Below are 21,135 nucleotides of genomic sequence, written 5' to 3'. Positions count from 1 at the left end.
TCCTATCCCATGGTCTGAAGAGTGCCAGAAAAGTTTTGTGGAATTGCGTAATGCATTATGTTCAGCACCTGTGTTGGGTACCCCCGACTACAGTAAGCCTTTTACATTGTATGTTCACGAGAAAGATGGTTGTGCGTTGTCAGTGTTAACACAGCCTTTTGGTGACAGACCGCGCCCATGCGCATATTTTTCATCAACCTTGGACCCTGTAGCGAGGGCATTGCCAAGCTGTCTGAGAGCGACAGCTGCTGCAGCGATGTCTATCCGACAATCTGCTGGTTTGGTAATGGACAACACATTGATTGTTATGGTTCCACACGCTGTAGACACATTATTAAATAGGACCAAGACACAACACTTGACTAGTGCGCGATTATCAGGTTATGAACTTACACTGTTAGCAAATCACATACACATAAAGAGATGCAATACGCTGAATCCAGCTACGTTATTGCCAATTCCAGCAGACTCAGATGAGATTGAGCAACATGACTGTCTGTTCAGAACAGAAGAAGAAACGAAAGGGAGAGTGGATCTAAAAGATACTCCCCTGACTGAGTGTGATGGCACTTTATGGGTAGATGGTTCATGTTTCAAGCTCCCTAATGGTGACACGACTGCTGCATATGCTATCACGACTTTGCACACGGTCGTGGAAACTGCACGAGTGCCACATAATTCGGCCCAAGCAGCGGAATTAATCGCCCTCACGAGAGCATGTGTGTTGTCTGAAGGAATGAGAGTGAATATATACACAGATAGCCAGTACGCCTTTGGCGTGGCTCATAATTTTGGGCGACTGTGGAAGGAGCGTGGGTTCCTGACGTCGCATGGAGCTAAAATTCAGAATGGCAAGTTGGTGAATGATCTCCTTGAGTCACTGACCCTACCGTTGCAAGTTGCGATCATGAAATGCAGTGCGCACAGGAAAGTCACAGATGATGTTGGGCGTGGGAATGCGTTTGCTGATGAGACCGCGAGAGAAACAGCACAGAATGTGAAGACTAGAATGTATGTTGCAGGCCCCGCAAGGTGGGTTAATGATGTGGGAATGTGTGAAAACACAATAGAGAGTGTGAAGTCGCTTCAAGCTGAAGCCACAGAGGAAGAGTTAAGCAAGTGGAGAGAAAGTATGGGTAAGTTGGATGAGAATGGTTGTTGGATTGATCTGACAGAACATAGGCGATGGTTGTTGCCTGATGCATATGTGCTTCCAGTGGTTACAATGGCACATGGAATGGCACATATCAGTACGAAAGGTATCTGCAAATTGTTGGCTCCAGTATGGCAGAATGCTGGGATTCCCAAGTGTGCAGAGAATGTGGTCAAGAATTGCATAGTATGTTTGAAGTACAACCCTGGTAGGGGAACCCCAACTCCAGCTGGTCACTTTGCACCCCCATCATGTCCATTTGAAGTTTTGCAGCTGGACTTTATTCACATGGAAAGATGCAACAACCTGAAATATGTACTGGTGGTTGTTTGTGCTTTCTCAAAATGGATAGAGGCTTATCCTCTGAAAGATAACACTGCCCTATCCACAGCCAAAGCCCTTGTGAAGGAATTTTTCCCTAGGTTTGGGATGCCAAGAATGGTGTGGTGTGATAACGGAAGTGAGTTTGTGGGTAAAGTGATGAAGAATGTATGTGAAGGGCTAGGGATAAAGCAGAAGTTCCATGCTGCAAATCACCCCCAATCAGCTGGATTAGTAGAACGCTACAATGGAGCCTTAAAGCTCAAGCTGGCCAAAATCCAGGCGAGCACCGGTCTTAAATGGCCTGACGCTCTGCCTTTAGCACTCCTGTCCACCAGAATGACCATACACTCACGAGTGGGACTTAGCCCTTACGAGGTTGTTTTTGGCCGTCCGGCCAACGTATGGGGTGTACCGAGGCCTACGAAGTTCAGTGAGATAGAACATCCAGTACTGCTCGATTACCTGTATGATTTGACTGTTAAACTGCGTGTTTTGCACCAACAGGTACATGATACTCTTCCCCAAGCTTCTGAACCTCCTGGACACCCTATCAACCCTGGTACGTGGGTGCTAGTCCGAAATTTCCAGCGCAAGAGCAACGACGAGCCTCGCTGGATCGGCCCTCATCTTGTTCTTCTTTCGACAAGATCAGCAGTGCGAGTGAAAGGGAAGAAACACTGGATCCATGGTACCCACTGTAAGGTAGTCCCCTTGCCTCTGCCATATGACCAGTGGGTCAAGGAGGGTATCGCCGACTCTGAGACAGACACTGTACCTCGTTTTGTACCATTCAGTGAGGCACGCATAAGAGGCACAGTTTCAGACCAAGAGAGTGACAATATTCTGCAGGAAGCTGTGCCACCATCAAATCAACTGGACACCACTGAGCCTGAACTTTTGTTTCAAGACCAAACAGCACCTGGCCGTCTCCGCTATAATTTGAGACCTAGGCCCATGGACAAATAAAGATTTCCTCACTATTTCCTTTTTAACATTTTTTGCTCTCCCATCTGAAAGACTTTCTTGATTTTTTTGTTTTTCGAACCACCATCCGGGTTCTGCCGCAGGGTCGCGGTGCCAAGACTTTGGGGTACAGGCCGAAGACGCTAGGTCAACGGTTCTGGTTGGTCTAGGGCGTTTCCCTGGACTGACAGGCGTACTCCTCAGCAGAAGAAACTCATCCGCCGCGAGCGGCCCGAGTAGAGGATGGAGTTTTTTAAGATGGAGAGACCGATTGAGGAAATGAACTTTAACGCAAGGATGTGTAGAATTGTAAAAAGTAAATGTTTTGTCTTTTTGTGCCTTTTTACACTGTGTAGTATCATAATGTTTATTGTAGGATTTGTGTTCTTCTCCGCTCAAAAGCCCATCGAACCCACTGAACAGCCTATACCTCTTTCTACCGCCTCCTCTCACTCTTTTCACCCTTTGCCTGAGCACGAACAGACCAGACGATCAGAGTTCGTAAATAACTCGTTTATCCAACTCTTGCACCAGCACCAACTGGTAATGAATACGACCAATTGCTGGGTGTGTGGGTTAATGCCCCATACCATTAACAAGGGTATTCCCTACCTGGTGCTGCCGTATAGTTACAATGGATCGTCATGGGCATTCCAAACCATGTTTCTCTATGCTCTAGATACATACTCCCCTCGCCAACCGCGTTCCATCAGACCTATCACCAATAATAAGGCTTTGATGAAAGGAGTTGCCGATATGAGTAGGGATATCGATGCATACTCATCCATTCCCAGAGAAGAGTTGAGACCTTATGTAGGATGGAACGCGACGGGGTATAGTATTAGTCTGGGTGAAAGACAGCGGAAAATCTCGTCTCCAATCTGGGTCGTACCCCACATGGGTCGGTTCTGCTTACAGGGTAATGGTCAGAATCCTAGAGCTCAACTGGGAAGAAGTGACTGTACTGAAACGTACACTTTCCCGTCACAGTTTTCCCCTGCGTTTTTGGCTGCCAAGGGCACATATTTCATCTGTAATGACCGAGCATATACATGGCTGCCCCCTGATTTCTCGGGCACATGTTATATTGCGAACTTGCTACCGCCGACATTTACTGCTGCCTCTGACTATCACAAGACCAGAGTTGTGAGAGGCGTGATTAGTAAGGAGGATACTGCGGGTCAGGAAGCAGGAGACTTCTTCCTGGGTTTCCTGCCGTTTTGGGGACCTATGGTCAATAGTAGGAACCTGAGACAACTGACTCGTGTGGTTGAATCCACTGTCAATGTAACGGCTGGTGCCCTTAGTAATCTGACAGCTGAGCTCCAAGAGGATCGCCTTATGACTTTGCAGAACCGCATGGTTCTAGACGTTATTCTTGCAGACCGCGGTGGGGTATGCAAGGTCATCCAATCCAGTTGCTGCATTTTCATACCAGATAATGCTCCAACAGTGTATCAAGCCATCTCCAAACTCCATAAAATATCTGAATCCATACACGTGGATAAGGGAGATTGGTCACTGGTGGGGTGGTTCTGGGAATTGATATCTGCCTGGGGTTGGAAAGTTCTGATGGTCATTGGAATGATCTTAGCCATTCTTTTCCTGTTCTGTCTGTGCATACAGTGTGCTCCTGCGATATGTGGTCTCTGTGCTACCTTATGTGTAAGGAAACCTGTATCGAGGGACAAACTAAGTAATAGGATGATGCTACAGCAACATCTCCATGACTTTGTGAACATTGACCTAGACTCGGATTAAGATGAGTATAGTGATTGCCTATGTAAGGGCAAAAGGAGGGTCTGTCGTACTTTAATATTCGGGACCGCGTAGGGGACAGGGCCCTACCCCTGTCTATATTGGTATTAGCGAACCGCAAATGGTAAATGCGGCATGTACGAGTGCTTTATATACCGTTCTAGCTATGAATGCACTGCGTACACGTTATTCTGCTTCACTACGCGGGTTCCATTTTGGAAGCAGTGGCCATCTTGTCATTGCCCTCACATAGGCTATAATGGAGTAAATACGGGCCTCACAGTACATGGGCTTCCCTCTGACTTCTCTGTGACCTGGGCAGCTGGCTCTGCTGCCCCAGGTCAAACCGGTCTCACGAGCTCCCCTTCCTCGGTCCACCTGTGATTAGCATCAGGGCTCGACCCGTCATAAAACCCTTTCATTCTATACAATCCCCCGGCTAATCTCTTCCACACCTGCTTGTTCCTGCTTTATGACTTGTTTCCCAAAACAGGAGATGCTCATGTTTATTGGGGTGTCTATTGACATCCGATGTGGGATCTGAACCTTACTGTGTAAATCATTGTGGGCTGGCCGAACTGGAATGTGGGATGGTCATCATGACTCTGCTTTTTCGTTTGTAATGTATACCTTTATATGACCATATCGTAAACCAAGGAATGTGTGCCTGGAGCATGATATTTTGTACTTAAGGAGAAGCCCGTTCCTATGATTTTCAGCAGTCTCCTGAGAACATACACGCTGTTGTACTTCTAGGATACCTGTAATTGGTCTGCAGCCAATAAACGAATCTTTGACTTCACCCAGAAGACTCTGTGTTTCTGTAGGTCTGGAACAGGGTGAACCCAGAAGTCATAGGGTGTGTGCCCCTGCACCGCTGGGACTAAAATACCCGGTACTTCAGAGAGGCTTCTTCGAGTTACTTGATACTTTGTTTTCAAACCTTTCCTATTGGTTCTGTTCTGTTTTCCAACCTTTCTTATTGGCTCTTTCTATATGTTTTAGGTGTGTTCTTGGTTAATATATATTTCACATATGACCTATATAAGATTGTGCGCCACGGAGTGAAGTGGCAGTCTCCTGAGAACATACCGTGTGTACTTCTAGGACAACTGTACTAGCTGCAGCTAATAAAATCTGATCTTTTACGCCGACGGAGTGTCCCCGTGTCTCTGTTAGCTGAAGCAGGAGAACCCAGGAAATTAAGGCGTACCCTGCGCTGCCGGACCCAAAAGGTTCTGGTTCTTCAACTGGCGCCCAATGTGGGGCGGCTTCAGAGGTAGTGGTTCTGCCTGAAGGTCGTGAGGAACCCCGCAAGAAAATTCTGGAGGAATCGCGAGCCACGTTATGCGACCCCTGTATGTCGAAAGTGATCCGAAGGTCTTTTGCAGCGCGGTTACTCCTTCCCGACGGCTACTGACGACTGCTGCCCTGACTGCCGCCCTGCCTTGGCCCTCTTTCGATGATGTATGGTAAGGCGAGACGATAGACGGGGCCTCTGTTGGCATAAGAAGACATCCTTAGTTAAGTATTTGCTGAGTCGCGCCCACAATTTTGGTCCTTTGTTTCTTTGTTCCTTAGTTCCTTTGGTCCTTAGATTTGACTATTGCAATAGCCAAAGCCTAGGGGTAAGTGCATTTGTGCTGCGTAACTGATTTTGCCCCCTTGATGTTTGTGAACAGTCCGGTCAAATCACGAGATGCCTGGTCTGACTAAGTTTGGAAAGCTTTGTTGCTTTGGTTGTAATAGGGATTCCCGGCTTGAGGACTCTTGTCCGATTCCTTCGGTTGGAACTCCCACTTATGAGCTCTATTCTAAACATGGTGTTGGCCCCATTGCCTTTAACGAGGCATGGATCCGATACACGAAGAATGATGGTGTTTTAAAATGGCCAGAAAATGGTAGTTTTGAGCCTGACATACTAGATAATTTGGAAGCAGTTTTATTCAAAAGAAAAGCCCGGCCGGCAATGTTTGATTCTTTCCATCTTTGGCGTAAGGAAGCCAAACAGAAGAAAATTAAGCAAGAAAAACGAGAGGAGATAGCACAGGGTATGACCATTATACAGGCTGCTCAACAATTTAAAGATTATGAAGTCGATAATGCAATGGAAATTTCAGAAAGACAGCATCGTATGGCGATAGATAAATGCTATCCGATGTTGCCAGCTTCCCCCTCTGATAAAGGAAAGGATTTAGAAGAAGATTCCTTGATGTCTCACCTATTGAGATTGCCTCCACCCTATGCACAAGGTGCTAATGCACCCCAGTTGTCACATCCTGTTCAGCCGCCAGTTGCGCCTCCGCCTGCTCCGGCTCTTCCATATTTGCCCCCTCAAGTATTGCCGCCTCTGCCGGCTTTGCCTTCAACTCCTTTGCCTTCGTCTTCTTCGCCTTCTGCTCCCCCGGTAATTACCGATTCCTTTTCAGTTAGTTCACCTAATACTTTGTCCCCTATTCTTATGTCCAATTCTCCATCTATGCGCAAACGACTCACAGAAACGGTCTCTGGTCTTTTATCACCTTTCTTTGAGGCATTAAATGTGTCTCCGGCATTTTCTCGAAGACAGTCTCGTAGTCAGTTCCCAGATTCTGAAGAACGAGAAATGTTGGACTCTCTTGCTCGTAAATGGATTGAAAAGGGTCCTCGGTATAGTGTGCCTGACATTATGCCTACCTTCTCACAGTCTAATGCGCCTACGCATAGATATTTTTTCAATGCTATGTGCGATACTCTTATTAAAGGATGGGAGGATATGGACTTGGGTTCGGTTCCTCAGGGTCTGTTAGACATTCAGGCTAATTTTGATAAGGGTCTCATTGTGGGTTCTAAGGTTGAGGAAGCTGTAAGGACACTTGTTTCCTTTAGAACCTTATTTTCCTCACAGACTTTTCTAGATTCCGATCCTTCATTTAGGTTAACACTGAAAAATTACCCAATGAGAGAGGTTCCTCCAGTATGGAGAGAAGCGGTTCCAGCAGCAGGTGCTAATCAAGCTATTTCTGCTCACTTCCAGCGAATATGGGTGCATGTCCCCTGGAAAAGATCTGAAGTTTTAGCCCTTAAACAGTCTCTACCGGATCCTCCTAAGAACCCTGCAGTTTATTATAAAGAATTGTCACAAACTGTTGAAGCCTGCATCATGAATTTAGCAGATATTGATATGTTGATGGGGAATGTAGTTCCACAAGCACTATGGGCTAGGATTCGTAAAGAGAATCATGCCCAAGAATTAGGTGGAAGTTGGGATGCTATCATTGCCGCAGATAGAAACCAAGTGGGTGGTGCGAAGCCTGATGCTTTGATTTCAGAACTCCCTGGTAGGATTATTACATTAATGAAAACGATGATGCCTGCCTTGAGAGTTAACTGGGATAAACTAGCCGCGTGTAAACAGAAGAAAGATGAGAGTGTCTCCGATTTCTTCACTCGTTTCGAGGAGACATTCATTGATCACAGTGGTCAGGACATGACTACGGAGGGTGGACAGCGGTTATTTGTGGATAAGTTCGTATTTAATTTGCTTCCCGAGCTGTCGCATAAGTTGAAAGACTCCGAAAGTTCATGGGCTGTTTCTTCTTCAGCCCAGATATTGGCTACTGCTCAATATTATGAAAATAGAGATAAAGAAGAAAGAGATAAGCAAGAGAAAAAGACTAAAGAATTAAAAACGAAGGTTCTCTTGCAACAGGCTTATCCACCTCGTCATGCTCAGCCTCAGTTTCAACAGCCTCCGCAGTTTCAGAGAGTGTATCAAAAGCCTGAGCCATATATTCCGCGACCTTTGTTAGGTCCTAAGCAATGTGCCTATTGTAGAGAGGAAGGTCACTTCAAGAATAGTTGTCCGGTTTTATTGCAGCGAAATGGGACACCATCTGCTTCACGAGGTCGTGCTGGCCTCCAGTCAGCAAACAGAGATAGAGGTCGAGGTATGTTGACCCAAGAACAGCGTTCTCCTCCTCCTTCTAATTCCGTGAATTACTTTGATCAGCAAAACGTTCGATCTACACAGTATTACAATGAGGATTATTACATTGAAGGCGGGAATGAAAGTCTTCATGCTAACTAGGACAGCCATGGACAAAGTAAGGGAGTTGTGTCGATTCCAGTAGATCAGAATGGACCTTATGTTAAAGTCACTACAATGGGTGTTTCAGAGCCATTTCTTTTAGATGCTGGTGCGATGAGAAGTTCTATCATTCATTCAAAACTCCCTGGGGCACCTTTGTCTGGCTTAACAAATGTATCTGTAGGATTTTCTGGCGCCCCTCTTTGTAATCCGGTTTCTTGCCCTTTGCCCATTTCAATTGGCCCTTATGATTTGGAAGCTCCGCTTCTTTTGACGAATGGTTGCGGTGAGAATCTGTTGGGTTTGGACTTATTGAAAAGAATGCATGTCACGATATATTGTTCTCCTTCTGGTGTACATCTTACTTTAGGACAGAAACTGACTTCTCCAATGTATTTGTCCAAAGATCAGTTTCCACCTGAATTGCTTTCTCTTCCGGCAACGCTTTGGGCCACGGGTCCGAACGATGTGGGCTGTCTTGAGATTCCACCTTATGTTGTTACTCTCAAGCTTAATGTTGAATTGTATTCCACAGTATAGAATTTCCACTGAAGGCGAAAAAGCGCTTTTGAAAATCATTCATGATTTGATCCAGAAGGGTGTGGTTGAGGAAACGAGAGGAAACATATGCAATAGTCCTATTCTTCCTGTTCTTAAACGCACTGATCCTTCTCAGCCTCCTGTATATCGCGTCGTAATTGATCTTCGGGAGGTAAACAAAATTGCTGTACCACAATTTCCTGTTGTCCCAGATATCACTGCACTGTTGACAATGATACCTTCCACAGCGTCTTGGTTTTCTGTTATCGATCTAAAGAATGCCTTCTTTAGTATTCACATTGCAGAAGAAAGTAGAGATATTTTTGGCTTCTCTCTTGGAGGCCGAAGCTTCCGGTTCAAGCGCGCACCTCAGGGCTATTGTGAAAGTCCCTCTATTTACAGTCAAGCTTTAAAATGTCATCTTGATACTTTTCATTTGCCGTCTGGTGCTGCTCTTATCCAGTACAATGACGACTTGTTGATCACTGCTGATTCAGAACATATTTGCAAAAACGTGACTGTTGCATTGTTACGCCATTTGTTTAATCTGAATCATAAGGTTTCACCTTCCAAACTACAATATGTTCGTCGAGAGGTTACCTATTTAGGTCATCTCCTATCAAAGGAGGGACGACGATTAACCCCAGAACGAATTCAGGCAATTGCGCAAATGTCTGTGCCATCCACACAAAGGGAGGTACGTGCCTTCCTGGGCATTACTTCCTATTGTAGGCAGTGGATCCCTAACTTCTCTCTGTTGGCCAAACCTCTGTTGGCACTTACTTTGAAAGATACACCTGAGCCCCTTCCATGGACTGACGAATGTCAGAAGAGTTTCACTGACTTACGTGCTGCGCTATATTCTGCTCCTGTATTGGGTACTCCCGATTACAGTAAGCCGCTCACGCTATATGTTCATGAAAAAGAAGGTTTTGCGTTGTCAGTTTTAACGCAGCGTTTTGGAGACAAACAGCGACCATGTGCATATTTTTCAGCTACGTTAGATTCAGTAGCTAAAGCATTGCCTAGTTGTCTTAAAGCGACAGCAGCAGCAGCAATTTCTTTTCGACAGTCTGCTGGAGTAGTGTTAGATAACACACTTATTGTTATGGTGCCGCATGCAGTGGATACCTTACTAAACCGAACGAAAACACAGCATCTTAAGAGTGCTCGTTTGTCTGGATATGAGTTGACACTTTTGGCTAGTCATGTGCACATCAAACGATGTAACACTTTAAATCCAGCTACTTTGTTGCCTCTTCCAGTAGATAAAGACATTCAAAAACAACATGATTGTTTCCTCCGTACTGAGGAAGACAAAAAAGGAAGAATTGACTGGAAAGATACGCCGCTAGAAAATCCAGATGGAATTCTATGGGTCGATGGTTCTTGTTTTAAGCTTCCTAATGGAGATACAGTTTCAGCCTATGCTGTTACTACTTTACATACAGTTGTGGAAACAGCACGTATCAGACACAATTCAGCTCAAGCAGCAGAACTGATAGCTTTAACAAGAGCATGTGTGTTGTCAAAAGGAAAAAGAGTGAATGTGTATACTGACAGTCAGTATGCCTTTGGTGCGGCGTTCAATTTTGAGCGTCTTTGGAAAGAGAGGGGATTTCTTACTTCACATGGCACTAAAATACAACATGGTCAGCTGGTGACTGATCTTCTTGAGTCACTTTCTTTACCTGCTCAAATAGCAATTGTGAAGTGTAGTGCACACAAGAAGATTACAGATGATGTTGGTCGAGGAAATGCATTTGCAGATGAAGTAGCGAAAAGGACAGCGAGAGATGCTACAAGTCGAATGTATGTTGCGGGTCCTGCGAATTGGGTTAGAGAGAGAGGAATGTATGAGGATACAGTAGAAAGTGTAAGGTCGATTCAGGAAGAGGCTACAGAGAAAGAATTGAGCAAGTGGAAATAATGTACAGGAATGTTAGATGAGATGGGATGTTGGGTGGAATTATCTGAGCACCAACGTTGGCTGTTACCAGACGCCTATGTACTCCCAGTAGTTACTATGGCGCATGGTCCAGACCACTTAAGTGCGAAAGGTATATGCAAGCTTCTGGCTCCAGTGTGGCAAAATGAAGGAATCCCAAAGTGTGCAGACAATGTAGTAAAACATTGTATTGTTTGTTTGATGTACAATCCAGGAAAGGGAACCCCAACTCCAGCGGGTCACTTTGCTCCTCCAACCTATCCATTTGAGGTGTTGCAGATCGATTACATTCATATGGAACGATGCAACAACCTCAAATATGTTCTGGTGGTAGTATGCGCCTTCTCTAGGTGGATAGAAGCATACCCTCTAAAAGACAATACAGCCTTATCCACAGCCAAAGTTCTACTAAAATAATTTTTCCCTAGGTTTGGTTTGCCGCACATTATCTGGAGTGACAATGGGAGCGAATTTGTGGGCCAAGTCATGCAAAAAGTTTGTGTAGGTCTTGGTATCAAGCAAAAGTTTCATGCGGCAAACCATCCACAGTCAGCGGGTTTAGTAGAATGCTACAATGGAACTTTAAAGCTAAAACTAGCGAAAGTGCAGGCTAGTACAGGACTTAATTGGCCCGATGCTTTACCATTGGCTCTCCTATCCACCAGAACTGCTGTACGCTCTCGTTTGGGACTTAGCCCTTACGAAGTGGTTTTTGGGCGCCCAGCTAATATATGGGGAGTCCCTCGCCCTAAGAAATACTCAGACTTGCCATATCCAATGTTCCTTGATTACTTGCATGAACTTACAACTAAATTGCGTGTTCTCCATCAACAGGTTCAGAGTGCTTTGCTAGAGGCTTCCACAGACCCAGGTCATTCCATCCGACCAGGAGACTGGGTCTGCATAAAAAACTTCCAAAGGACGAAAAATTTGGAGCCCAGGTGGAGGGAGCCTCGGTTGGTTCTCCTTACAACGAGAACAGCAGTAAAAGTCGAAGGAAAGAAAAACTGGATTCACGGCGTGCATTGTAAGAAAGTGCCTTTGCCTCTGCCCTTCGATCAATGGATGCGTAAGGGCATTATTGACTCTGAGAGCGAGAAGGTTCCACGATTTGTACCTTTCAGTGATGCACGCCTGAATGGAACATTGTCTGAGAAAGAGGACGACGACATTCTTCAGGAAGCGATAACACCACATCGTCGCTTGAAATACGACAAATCTGAGAACATTGTTCCGAGACCAAACTGTACCTGACAAAGAACACTATAACCTAAGACCTAGACTGAAGAACACTTAAGATTCTTTCTCTCCTATGTAGTATTCTATCCCGGTTGCAGGGTCACGGTAGGAGTCTTGGTTGTGACCTGAGTAGTGGCAATAGGACTGCAGGACTTGCAGTGTCATAGGACGGCAGATAATCATAATTAAGTGATTGAGGAAGATTGCCGTGAGCATCCATTAGAAAGATGGAAACTACATTAGGGAAAAGAGAGAGAAAGGATAAAATAAAGAAAGAATTCTGTAGATTAATGTACAGTCGTTTTAGTATAACCTTGTGTATTATTATATTATTGTGTATCCTTTTGGCGTGTATAAGTTGGATTATTTACGCTCTGCAGCAAAAAGTTGTCTCTCCTTCTACCTCTTCATCTTCTTCTACTGTCTCTCCACATCTATTTCATACCCTTCCTCAACATGAACTCATTAGAAGAACCGAGTATTACAACAATTCATTTGTCCAGTTATTACATCAACACCAATTAGTGATCAATACAAATGACTGTTGGGTGTGTGGACTTATGCCACATACCACAGAGAAAGGAATGCCGTATTTATTTCTTCCGTTTTCTAATGAGGGTTCTGCTTGGGCTTATTTTGTTATCTTCTCCAATGCCTACCAAAGCAAATTCAGACGATCCGTTAGTTCATATATTGGTGGTCTGGATTTCAGTCATAGTTCACTGATAAAGGGAATGGTAGCTATGGCTAAAATCATGGAAAATAGTAAGATTTCCGTTGACGAAAGAAAACCGTAAACTAACTGGAACGTCACCCATTATGTCACTAGCCTTAGTGATAAGGTTAAACAAGGAAAATCTCCACCGATTTGGACTATTCCTCATCAAGGAAATTTCTGTCTGTAAATAAATGGTCCGTCTACTGACACCGTACAAAGAGACAACTGTTCCCACACATATGTCTACTCCTCTCAGAACTCGCCTCCTCTAGTACCATCTCAAGGCAGGTATTTTATCTGCCACGATAGGGCTTACACGTGGTTGCCAACTGGTTTTTACTGGTACCTGTTATATAGCTTTCCTTCTTCCCCCTACATACACCGCTTCTGCAAATCATCATCGAAACAGATATGGCAGAGGGATTATTGACTCTAAAGACACAGCAGGACAAGAGGGAGGAGATTTCCTTAAAGGATTTCTTCCTTTTTGGGGTCCGATGGCCAACAGCAGAAATATAAGGCAACTGGTTCGTGTCGTAGAAACCACTATATACATCACTGTAGGAGCCTTAAGTAATATCACGGCAGAACTACAGGCAGATCGTCTTATGACGTTACAAAACCGAGTTGCCTTAGACTTTGTTCTTGCGGATCGTGGTGGAGTGTGCAAATTGATCGGGTCAAGTTGCTGTATTTTCATACCTGATGACGCTCCAACAGTATACCAAGCTATCTCTAAGTTACATATAATCTCTGAGTCGATTCATCAGGACGAAGAAGATTGGTCATTATTGGAGTGGTTTTGGGGACTACTGTCCAAATGGGGTTGGAAGGTATTGACATTCCTTGGAGTAGTTTTGACCATCATTTTCTCCTGTTGCCTTTGTATGCACTGTGGTCCCGCCGTCTGCGACCTGTGTGCTACTATGTGCATCCCTAAACCCAAACCACAAGTAACAGAGCATATTAGAATGATGCTACAGCAACAGCTCGATGACCTCATGGCCATCGACTTTGACTCAGATTAACGTGAGTCTATGTATCTTGCCTAAGTTCTGGCAAAAGGAGGGTCTGAGGAAATTCGATTTTCGATCGTGATCGAATCGACCCGCCATTTTGTGCTCCGCCGCCATTTTGTGTTGCCCTCACTCAGGCAGCACGGCGAACATAGTCTTTTCTGCTTTTTCTGCAGCTTCGTGTCGAAATAAGCCTTCTGCCTCTATTTACAAAGCTGGTGTTAGCACTGGCCGAGTACACTAATCCCCGTCTGGTTTTCCTAATCCCTGTCTCAACTATCTGTTGGTTCACACTATTCTCTTCTGACTTTATCTTATCGTCTGGCCTTCGCTGTCCTCTGCTAGTATTCTCTCATTTCACAACTGTCCTCCAAAAACACACAAACGTATCTCATAACCTGCGAGTCGGTCACAGACCTGTTAATGAATTAGTTCTTGGGGAGGGGTGACAAACACAGTTGGAGGAGAGGCTTCTTCGAGTTACTTGATACTTTGTTTTCAAACCTTTCCTATTGGTTCTGTTCTGTTTTCCAACCTTTCTTATTGGTTCTTTCTGTATGTTTTAGGTGTGTTCTTGGTTAATGTATATTTCACATATGACCTATATAAGATTGTGCGCCACGGAGTGAAGTGGCAGTCTCCTGAGAACATACCGTGTGTACTTCTAGGACAACTGTACTAGCTGCAGCTAATAAAATCTGATCTTTTACGCCGACGGATTGTCCCCGTGTCTCTGTTAGCTGAAGCAGGAGAACCCAGGAGATTAAGGCGTACCCTGCGCCGCCGGAGCCAAAAGGTTCTGGTTCTTCAACCCATCAATACAGAATACAATGTTACATTATTTAGGTATGTGGACATCATTATTTTAGCAAAAATCAGGTGGGGCTAGATTGGTATTGTTGCTTTTCACTACTAAGGTTCTTATTACAAAGTCGGTTGGAGTTGCCCCCAACCAACACTGTCTCGGACTCGGGACCGACCGACCTCTGGCTGTTCAGACAGCCTGATTATGATGCGACAGGACACTGTTCGGTTGGATACTCCCATTTCTCTATGGAAGCTTGTGTTACGGCCGTAAACCGGCTGTAATATAGGCTCCCATGAAGAAATGTGTGTGTGTGTGTGTGTGTGTAAAACCCTGCACCTGTGACAGGCCCCCCATGGCACCAGCCACACAGTGCTTGTGTTAGAATTGGGGATCTTTGGTTGACACAGGTAGGTACTTGTGACTAGCAGGGACCCTCTCCTCTAGTCAGGGTAAGGGGTTACACTCCTAAAATAACCCCTGATCACCCTCTAGGTAGCTTGGCGCGAGCAGACAAGGCTTATCTCAGAGCGTTATAGGTTAAGCATTTGTGACCACATACAGTAACCCAGTGACAACACCACAAATGGACACCACACTAGATTTATATCAAAAATAGTGATCTTTTATATATAGGCTTAGCACAAGACCAAATAACAACAGAAATGACATACACAGTTCAAGAATATGATTTTAGAAAGAGTTCTTAGGTTAGCGACAAAATCATTCACCTTAGCGTCCGTTTTAACCCACAGTACCTTATGATGCGATAAAAAGTTCCTTGCGGCACTTCAGCGTTGAAAATCAAGGTGTAGCTTATCCGGTAGAAATTTACTTGCTAAGACACAATGCAACAAAATTCGGCCCGCTAACAAGCGAGGCGACAATTTCACCAGCGGTTATCTTGGTTGAGTCTGCGCCGATTTTCGCAGCGATAAAATCACTCGACGATTCCACACAGCAGCGGCAGGCTCTGCGCCGAAGTTCGCAGCGATAGAATTCTTCCCGCTAACAGTCGAAGCGTGGATCTTGGCTGGTAGCGATCAAATTCGGTCCGCTAACGAGCGGGGCAATGATTTTTCCAGCGCTGATCTGGCTCAGCGGCAGCAGGCTGTGCGACGATGTCCTCAGCGATAAAATTCTGCACGCTAACGAGTGGTGCGACGGAAATTTTCTCGCTAAGCCGGCTGTGCGTGAAAAAGTGGAGATCTTTGATTTCTTTCTTCTTGGCCAGCTTCCCAACAGCAGGCACAGCTCGCAGAGGTCCCAAAACTGGTTGCAGCACTCTAGGAGGGGCAAAACTCACACAGCAGAGTTCAGGGGGAAGCTGAGGGTGAAGTCCTTTTGTTCCTGGGACTTCTTAACAGGAGGCTAGCTCTACTCAGGCCCTTGGAGATCTTTTAAAGCACAAGTTGAAATAAAGTCTTTGTAGTCTTTCTCTTCTCCTTCAGCAGCAAGGCAACCACTGCAGGCCAATCCCCCAGGTCAGGGACAGTACTCCTCCTTACAGGTTTCCCAGTTCCTTCTCCTCTGTCAGAGGTTCTTCTTGTCAAGCAGGATCTAATTTCTTGGGAGCAGGGTCCCAATACTTATACCCCTAAATCCTTTTTTCCTCTGGGGTAGAGGGGCCTTTGCCCAGTCCAAACCTGTTCCTGAGCACTTTGTTGACATGACTCTGACTTTCTATTCAGTGTGCAGGGCAGAGACATCAGCCGCTCCACAGGAGGTGGAGCCAGCATTGTGGTGGCAGAGCACAGCCCTATTCAGAGTCCAGATGCACTCCTCCCACCCATCTGGATGTCAATCTCTCTATTCACCACCAGGCTACCTAGCCCTGCCCCTTGGAATTCCCCAGCCCTGTCACTCACAGAAACCAGACAGGCAGATACACATCATAGCAGAGGCGGGCTGAAATGGTTAGGCAAGCAAATACCAGCTTTCTAAAAGTGGCATTTGCAAACACAGAATATTAAAATAAACTTTACTAAAAGATGTATTTTATTATTCTGAGTTCAGGCATACTAAACTCGAATTTCTACCATGTTCCCTAGGTCTGTTAGGATCATAGAATGTAACAATGCTAACAGCCCATTCTGGCCTATGGAGAACAGGTAGCCTTACAATAGTGAAAAATGCAATTGGCTGTAATTCACTATTAGGACATGCCACACACATCAGGGCATGTCCTACCTTATGCTTACAATGCACCCTGCCCTTGGGCCTACCATAGGGGTGATTAATATGAAGTTAAGGGAAGGTTTAGGGACTGGCAAGTGGGTGCACTTGCCCAGTCAGCATGACAGTACCAGACTGCATGCAGGTTCTGCAATGGCAGACCTTAGACACATTTTACCAGGCCGCTTCTGTGGGTGGCACAACCAGTGCTGCAAGCCCACCAGCAGCATTTGTATTTACAAGCCCTGGGCACTCCTGGTGCACTTTACTGGGGTCTGACAGTAAACCAAATAAGCCAATCATGGAATCCAACCAACATATACATGTTAAATAGGGAGCACTTGCACTGTGGCACTGGTTGGCAGTGGCACAGTGCCCTGAGCAGCTAACACCAGCAAAACACATGAGGCACAGCGATAAAAAAGTGGAAGGGAGACTCACGCCAAGGTGCCAGGTCTAACAGCATGGCTTTACAAGGGGGCAACCTAGGTACCCCCACGGCCATCAACTGTGGGTAGCGGAGGCAACGGTGCCTGCTTGGCCCCCCCAAAGTTTCTTTCTGACAGCCTTTCCGTGTCAGACAGGCTGGCACGAAAAGGCTGTGGTAAACCGACATCGTAATCCCAACGGCGGAAATGCCATCCATAGGGGATTACGGTGTAATTCCAACTTGCCAGAAGAGTCCGAGAGCCGGTCAGAACCACGTTGGAATGACCAAGCAGTTCACACTCCGACCGCCGACATCATAATTCAGCCCCAGAATGGAAAGAACTACTGTGCAGAATTGGGGCCATGTAAGTCCCAAACGATGGGGGACTTGAACAAATGAAGAAATCCCTTGCAGGACATCATTCAAAGTCAAAATCATAGGTTTGTTCCCAACTAAGAATCATTATAGGGGTAAAAAGTAGTTAGTCAGATTCAAATCAGATGAAAATATTGCATAAAAATAAAGCCAATTGCGAGAGGTCATAATATAGGGGAATTAGCATTACCCAAAATATAGTTCAACAAAGAACTAGCATAAATCTACTCAATTAATAAGTCAATGAAAGTATAAATATAATTAGAGAATGACTGACAGAGACTTGCTCAGTTTAGAAGGCAGTTAATGGTCTGAACATGAATCAATTACTTAACCGACATAGGGACTGCTCAGTTTAAAAGGAAGAAAAAGTCTCTTAGTACAAATAAAACAAACAGGGTTTTGTGGAAGTGAGAAAAACATCTGCAGAAAGTCTTGAGAAAGTCTGGCACACATCCCAAAAAGGGCACAGTTTTTAATTTCAAACAAATGAAATGCCACACACTTGGCATGGCTTGAAGTGGGATCATAGGGATGTGCTAATGAAATACAAGACAAGATCCAATCAGCATTGTAGAAATTGTTTCCAGGTACATGGCCTCCTTCTCGGGGAACACAAATGTATATATTTCTTTTAGTACAAGAAAACAACGGTGGAATGAATACTATTTTGGATATCTTATGAAAAGCAAAAGTAAAGAACAGATGAGAAGCAGGCACAAAGGAAACTTTTTCATGCAATTTTAAGAGTCACATTTTCTTCAGCAACTTTAAGTAGGTTGTTAGTGCAAGCAGGCTGAGGCACAGTATATTAAATTTGTGGCCTAATTATGCTGCCTTAAATACATGTAAATAAACATTATTTTCCAATTAATAAAACCACTCTCTCATTGACTTAGGCATGATGAAGAATTTAGGGCCAGGAGGGGACTGGACCCCACCAAAACATGGAATGAGGTGGATAATGAGTTGTGACTAAAGTTCATGGTGGTGACCAAGCCTATACTAGTGATGCATATAGTGTGCGGGCTTTAATTATGCCGCATGTCTTTTCAGACTTACCGGGTGCAGGCTCGCAGCAAAAGTGGCCCCTTTGTCCTTGGCCATATTTCACCAAAGTGGCCTGTTTCAGTTCCCCATGTACATTTTGGTTTGAATGCTCAGGTTGCAATGGAAGGCATCCACTGGTTTATTGCTTTGCAGAACATGGCAACAGTAGCAGCCAGAATAGCAGATGAATACTAAAGGGAACTTGAAAAACCAATAAGTAGTAAATATGGAGGCCGTGGTGCAGTGGTTTAAACAATACCCGGAGAAGGTGGATACAGAGAAGTTGAGGTGCAGGTTTGAAGAAGAGTTTTGAATTTCATATACAGGACTGCATCAATAAAACTTGGCAGATGATTTCAAATCTGTGAAAAGACTGGAGGCTGCTGTTCAAAGAAAACTGATGAAAGAGGAGCAAGCAGATAGAATGGCAAGAACCTTTGGGGATCTTCCCATTCCAACATTGATGGTCTACCTTTTTAGAACTAAGCAGAACAAGACAATAGGAGAAATCAGGCTGATTCATCCCTTATCAAGACAAGAGGGGGGATATATCAACATTGACAATTCATGAGAAGCCTGTTCAGTTTGTTTACACAGGCATTAACAACATCGTAGAGCTAGTGTAGAGTTGCGATGTGGGGGTAGAAATGGGAAGGAGGGACTTACAGTTGATGGTTCCCATACTATCAATGCACCCAACTAATTTTCCTAATTTAAAAACATATGTCTGTAACAAGGGAGGCCTCTTTGAAGTTAATCCAGTCCTGCGTTCAACCCCACTGGTCAAACAATCAAGGGAATAACACCTAAGCTTTCGTTCTCTGTCGTGGGAGCAGTTTTCACACCTCTTCAAATGCAAATTTCTGGCTGGCTGGCTGATTTTGGAGAGCAAAGGCAAATTTAGCCTCCAGAAACTTCAGGCAGGAAAAAGGTACCTTACTAAAAGTTACTTTTCCTTAATATAAAGAATCCGACTTCACTATTGAATTGGATTTTTAATGACTGTTAAAAATTGTTCTTTAATTAATTTCTAGCTAGGCCCATTTCTAAAATAGAGTATTAGAAATTTTAATCTGCACTCAGTTTTTTTACATAAGGCAGCAAGGCCTGTTACTGTGAAAAAATGCTTTTGGGTGCCAGCCACTGTGAGGACATATTAAAATTAAATGTTTACATGTTCTACTTTTAAATACCATCCACTCTGCCTTGTGAGTGACAAAACATACATAGGGGTGACTAATTAATATTTCAAAAGGGAGGTTTTGACCTATCGAAATGGTTTTTTATTTGGCAGGTCGAATTGCAGTGTTTAAACTGTCACAATCAGGCCACAATGGTTGTCCTGAAGCAATATTTGCACTGCAAAAGTAGTGCATAGCGCAGTAGGTGCTAAGGTCCACCGGTGGCATTTAAATTTCAAACACTGGATACATTTTGTGCCACATTGTATGTAGTATACTAAGTTTATCATGTTGAACAAAGGAGCACAGGCCCATTACTACTGGTCAGCAGGATAAGGTCACAGAGTTCTAAAGCCAGCAAAAACACGTGGTGACCATGCAGAAAAGACAGATGTAGTACACTATAGAAATAATGCCCTAAAATCCCTCTGGTTTTTTGAAGCACAATATTTCTAGTACAAAAGAAAAATAAAACATTTCACCCTGTAATAACCCTCAAATAATTCAACATATTAATATTTAATGAAGGAAACTTTTTCCTCTGAGTTACTCACTTCTATAAGCTGATTGGATGGTCGGTCTTGATCTTCGAGATGTCTATTTTACAATTCCAGTTCACAGTTCGTACAGAAAATGTCTTCCTTTTAAGAGGGTATTCTTCCATTCGATCCTTCTTTGGTACCCTTATCTTCACAAAAATCATGAGACCAGTGGTGCATCAGTTAATAGCTCAGGGAATAAGACTGATTGTCTACTCAAATGATTTGCTCCTTAAATCCCAGGAATAAGATCTTTTACAATCTCAATTGTAAGTCCATGCCCAACTGTTTCAAAATCAGAGTTTCTTGATAAACTTAGACAAGTCCTCTTTTACACCTCCGTACCAGATGGATTTCTTTGGTTTTCTGATCGATTAAGAAAAATCTATGTTACAGCTTCCTCTAAGAAAAGTTACAATGATAAAAAAAGTTGATTCAGAGTGTTTAATTTTTTTTTTTAATTGATCAGTCAGACCTCTGCCACACCTTGTAGACTTGCTAGGTTTATCTATACAGGATATTTTTCTAGGGCCCCTTCATTATCGAGCCCTTCAGAAACTCAAGGTTCAACACCTTCAAAAAGGTTTTTTATATTCAGATACAATAACTTAGATCAGGAATCCCATTTAGAACTACAATGGTGGTCAGACAACCTACATTCATGGAATGGAAAGGCAATTATCACTTCTCCCACAGATGTTGCATTAGAGCCAATACGACAGGTTAAGAGTGCAAGACGGGGACAGTACTTGACTGGGGGCACACAGTCAGAGAAGGAGTCATCCCGCCACATAAATTGTTTAGAAATGCTTGCAGGCTTCTTTGCACTTCAGAGCTTTGCAAGAACCAAAA

The sequence above is a fragment of the Triturus cristatus genome, chromosome 5_2 (genome assembly GCF_964204655.1).
Source record: "Triturus cristatus chromosome 5_2, aTriCri1.1, whole genome shotgun sequence".
Taxonomy (NCBI): Eukaryota; Metazoa; Chordata; class Amphibia; order Caudata; family Salamandridae; genus Triturus; species Triturus cristatus.
Note: the sequence above shows the minus strand (reverse complement) of the source record.